This window comes from Chamaea fasciata, unplaced genomic scaffold (genome assembly GCF_029207755.1).
Source record: "Chamaea fasciata isolate MVZ Bird 193981 ecotype frontalis unplaced genomic scaffold, bChaFas1.0.hap1 SCAF_6, whole genome shotgun sequence".
Lineage (NCBI taxonomy): Eukaryota > Metazoa > Chordata > Aves > Passeriformes > Sylviidae > Chamaea > Chamaea fasciata.
Window position 1 is genome coordinate 14,122,342 of NW_027094091.1, and position 5,234 is coordinate 14,127,575.

The window sequence follows — 5,234 nt, forward strand, 5'->3', positions numbered from 1 at the left end:
TACCATTTTATTTCCACCTGGATAATTGTAAACACTCATCAGTAATGACCAAAGTAGAATACTAGAGATCCCTGAACATCCACATCTTCCACAGAGCCCACGAGACTAAAAGTAATAAGAATTAAATGAAAACAGTCCAAACTGCTTCTCCATTTAGAATGCATAGTTCATCCCATAGTTTGGAGACTCTAAGAAGTTTAGGTTAAGTCTTGTTTCTATCTTTTTAACGTAATAAGCACCTTTTTTTATCCTAATACACAGTAACTGTAGTTGAAACAACTACTGCATAATCTGCACAATTTTGTGCATGTACATTGCCATCTATCCATAGTCTGTAGTTTCATCTTTCAGAATGGATGTGCAGATGAAGGGCAGATACAGCCCCTTAGAAAAACCAGCCCTTGTCTTTGAGAGAATATGAAAGCGCAGTTTTAAATCTGGGTGTTCTTGTTTCAAAACACATATGATTAGTTTTAATATTGGTCTTAGCATGTTAATTTTATTTGTGAAGTTTTACAGCTTGCTCTCTTTTTTATGTCATTTCCAGTCATTTACAAACATTGATTAAAGTAAATCCAGTCCTACACAAACAAAAACGTTGTTAATTTTTGTCTCACTCCAGGAGTTTTTGTATTGCTAATTGCTGGGTTTATGAACCAAAGCTGATTGATCGAGAGCATTGGATATAAGCTGCTTCCTGGTATAACACTTTAACTTTGGAAAGTGCTTTGCCATTCTGCTGTGGAAAGCTAATTGAGAAGGGAGTGTTCCTGTCTTCTCAGCACAGAACAACTTTGGTGTTTTGATTGCTTTTTGCCCCTAATTCCTTTAATTTAATGAAATGTCAAGTATCAAAAAGTTATGGTAGCCCAGCATTCCTGGTTCCATGAGAACAGCACACCAATGCCACCCAGGGATACCAGAGCTTTGGTATGTCTTGTCTCTGGAAATAGTGACATCACACATCTGTGGGAAAATTTAACTGCTTACTTACAGGAAACACTTTGGCATGCTTTCACAGAACATTTTAGCAGCCTCTCAGAGCATTCCACTCAGAAACTTTGTCACAGAGCAGGTATCTCTGTGTTGAATGGACCTCAACAGATTATTTTTTAAGTGCATTGAAATGCATTTTTCACTAACTTCTAGCAACTGCAACATCCTGCAGGAAGTCAAATTCCAGATTAAATGGTTTAATTTTAATGCTAGAAGACTCATGCCATTTGGTTTTCTTTCAGAATTTAATTTCTCCTATCATTTTGGTTTTCATTCTGTCTTGGATTAGGATTTTTTTAATTAAAGAGTTTTCTGTACAAGGGAAATCAAGTGCACGCCTGCACACTCAGCTGTGTTTATGGGATTATACTACTTTATTTGAGGGAAAAATAGGTAGTCTTATGATTACAGATAATTTGCTGTAATGCTCTTAATTTATAGCAATCATTGGGAATAAAGATAGAATAAAATAACAGGCAGAAAAATCCTGTGCTTTAATCCATATAATGAGCAAATTGAAGAGAATTAATGTCTGAGTTTGCTTTAAATTTGTCCTCATTTTTAAGCATTATTGTTTGTAACCTTGGTTACATTAATGCAAGTTTTTATATGCTAGTAGTTTATATTACTCGAAATTTTGTATGGCCGATTTTATAGCTGCCTAATAGCTCAGTCAGCTCAAAAACAGAAGCATCTCAAAATGGGATAAAGTTTGTATTGCGTTTTAATGAGCAGCACTAAGAAGTCCAAAGACATCCTACGCTGTTTAAGACTTCTGGGTCTGAAAGTGAAGCTGAATACATCACACAGCAAAGCTCTTTCTTTCAACTGCTGAGATTTCCTGATTCCTGAAGCAGCAGCCTTCTGTGATCTCATAATTTTCTCCTGAACATTAGAAGAGAAGTGGAAATACATAAATCTTTTAAAGTTACAAAATATAAATTAAACAGAAAGTCATTGGAGAACTTGCACTTTTTCAGAATGGTTTTGTCTCCACTGCAGAGCTGACATGTGAGTGGATTGGTTATATTCCATATACTGAAAATTCCTAACTTGACTCCAATATCAGCTGATAATGGCAAATAAACAGTTCTGGTTCATAATCTAGATTTATTTATTTATTTATTTTGCACAGGGCAGGGACTGTATTTGAATTTCAGCATATGCCAGGGAGAAAATACCCACCATGATGATGTAACTACACAGTGCTTCCTATCATCACACGATGTGAGGACCTGTAAACAATGACATGAGATTCAAAAAGACATGAGATTATCTCTGTAATGACTCAAATATAAAGAAATAGCAGGACCATGTTTTTCGTACTGTTATCTTCTCCCACAAAATATGCATATTGTCCTGTCAGCATGACCTGTCTGTTTCTGCAACTCTTCTTATGACAGAAATGCATATCTGTCACTGCAACAATACAGCAGGGAGCAGGTACTGATGGTTTTACACTGATGTCTTATTCGTCCACCTGCTTTGTCCTGAAAACCTGTAATCTTGAAATGACTCACAGCACCAGAAACCTTGGGGAATCAAATCATTACTCAGGCAAGAATTTGATTTCTGTCCAATTTGTTTGCTCTGTTTATTTGCTGAGCAGCAGACTAGTCTGGATTGTGCAGCAGGGCTAGATTCACCCAAAATGTGGAAGGGGAGAGTGCACTTGGGCACAGACACTCCATCAGCTCACCTGGAACACATCCTGTGTCCATGGAGGCCCACAGTTGTTTTCTCAGAATAGCAATTCCCACACACTTTTAAACAATATTTCCTGAGGCATTCGGGGTACAAAATTACCTGTGACATGTGGCTTGCAGTCCTTGCCTCCCAAAATGACATAATGCTTTCTGGGAAAGAGGAAGGCCCAACTCAAATTTCTATTTCCTAAGCAGGCTTTGATGTCTCACGTGCCAGGAAAATGGCTATCAGCCATTCTCCATGGGTATCCCTCCTGTTGGAGGTGCTCAGCTAGCTTTGATTCAGGTTAATTCTAAGTTAAATAATAATTGGTCCTACTGAGTCTATACTCCTCTGGTAAGTGTACTCAGCTGAGATCTAGGAAGCTGAGGTCTCAGTCCCTGCTAAATGTTTAATGCTGTGTGCACAAAGAATAGCTCCCACAGGAGGAATCCCCAGCACAGAAGAGGCAAAAATGAAATCATCCAGAAGAGTGGTTTGAACTTGGCTCTTTGACATTGCAGGGACACTCTAATTGGATTATCAGATCCTGTGAGGTGGAACCGCCCTTGCTTTTTTCTCTTTGCAAATGGAGTAGAAACATTTAGCTCCAGGCTTGTGGATCGTAGTCCCAGGCAATAGGAGAAACCTTCACAACCCTCACTATGACTGGGTGAGCTGATGGTCAGCACAGTGTCAGTTTTAGCTCTATTTTACTCCTGACTCCCTGTGTTGTGAATTGCTCTAAAAAAGTCTGTATCTCCACAGCTGGAGGCCCTGGGCAAGTAAGGAAAGCTTGGAGACTGCTTCAGTCTCTGTTCAGGAAAATCCTGAAAAATCTGTGAAAGGAAATACTGAGCAAAAGAACAAGTAGAGACTTCAGAGTTATTTGACTCTGGAAACCAGTGTGCATCAACAAGGAGGGGAAATTAGAAAAAAGCTTTCTTACTGTGTTGAGGGGAATATATGGGAAATATTTCCTACCAAACTGCACTAAGTAACTCATGATCATTTATTTGCCTGTTTGGATTAATTAATTAAAATAATTTTAAAAATGTCTCTCCTGAAACATATAAATCCTTTTATCTTGTTTGTCCCACTTGTTCTTATTCCATACACTTTGACTAATATCACAGAGTGTACCCGAGGCAAATAAAAATTGGTTCCTTTGAAGTGAAACTAAACTGGAAAGTTCTCCCCCAAAACACACCTTTCCCATTCTCATGCTAGGGCTGAACCTGTGGGGTCAGCCTAGAGGTGAGTTGAAGTCAAACACAGACCTGCATTGTGCAGTACTGATCTGCAGATCCACTTCTGGTGTGCTCATAAAGCCATTTCAGCTTTCATTCCTCCTGCAGCCAGCTCACCAAGAAGCTGCTCTGAGCACCACTAATTGGCATGGTTCTGCTGAGGCAGCTGGGGACCCTGACCCTTTATTTGGCCATTTCCTGGAAGTGACCATTGTACTTCCAGTCACCTATGCCAATTGAGGTGAGATGCTTTCCTCCCTTGTTCCCTTTCCTTGCACAAAACACACAATAACACCCATTTTTGGAAATGTGTCTGATGTGGCACCAAGTTTGCTCATGCTCAGAATTGCAGCACCTCTCCAAAATTCAGCTGTGCCAGCTGCCTGGCTGCTGTGGTACCTCACTGGTGGCTGACAACCTCCTGTGTGAACTTGACAATCTCCCTCTTTGTGTTAAGTTTAGATGCTATTCAGGCAGACTTTCATTTCTTAGCTGCTCTTTTCTTTTTCATGAAGAAAGGCACAAGATAAGAAGGAGGAATAGATCAGCTTCCTTGATATCCTTCTTAATTGTATGAACCCAAATCAAATATCTTCCTTTTTTTTTTTTTTTTTTTTTTGCTTTTATCTGGTGCAGGTATTGAATGAATAAAATTTAATCTTGAAGTGCTGAAACAAATGATTAGAATGTTATTTAGTTATCAGGCACTCTTAGGGGTCATGGGATAATTAACGCATATTCTGACTGCAAGTACCATTTAGAGTTATTGTATTGATATTTTTTATTCCTTTCATATCGAAAAAACTTAAAAGGACTTCCCTGCCCCCCTTCTTTTGTGTTGTAGAGTAGCTACAAGTACAGAGTGCTTTTGTGAAACCAGGGGATTTTATGATCAATCCTAATGTGATCTGCCATTGATGTAACTAAGACTGTGAATGCAAGATGACATCTGGCTGGTATTAGCAGAATTTATATTAAATTAAAACAATATGTATATTTAGAATAATGTAATGTAGAGTACTTAACCAAACTTTTGTGCAATAGATGCATGGTTCTGCAGCTGAACCATTTGAAAAAGCCATGAAAAGTGGGTCAAAAAATAAGTGAGAATGAAGCATCTCTTCACCTGATACTGACATATAAAACTGCAAAATAGCAAATATTGCATTATTATAGATCTTTCAAGACAGTGCATCAGTATTGGAATGATTGCTAACTGTTACATTTGGTCTGAATTCAAGAGGGCACAGTGTTTTAGAACCTGATTATCTCTCCTAACTTGCTCTTTATCTCAGTGGGTAG

General features: G+C 38.5%; 1 long non-coding RNA gene across 1 annotated transcript; it reads right to left on the reverse strand.

Moving 5' to 3' along the window:
• Positions 1 to 513: 513 nt before the first annotated feature.
• LOC136290542 (uncharacterized) lies at positions 514 to 2,960 on the reverse strand. Its single transcript, XR_010721190.1, has 3 exons — positions 2,803 to 2,960; positions 2,182 to 2,231; positions 514 to 1,881 (listed from the first exon to the last, which is right to left on the reverse strand). It is a non-coding gene; the product is annotated as an uncharacterized lncRNA (long non-coding RNA).
• Between the last annotated feature and the right edge of the window lie 2,274 nt (positions 2,961 to 5,234).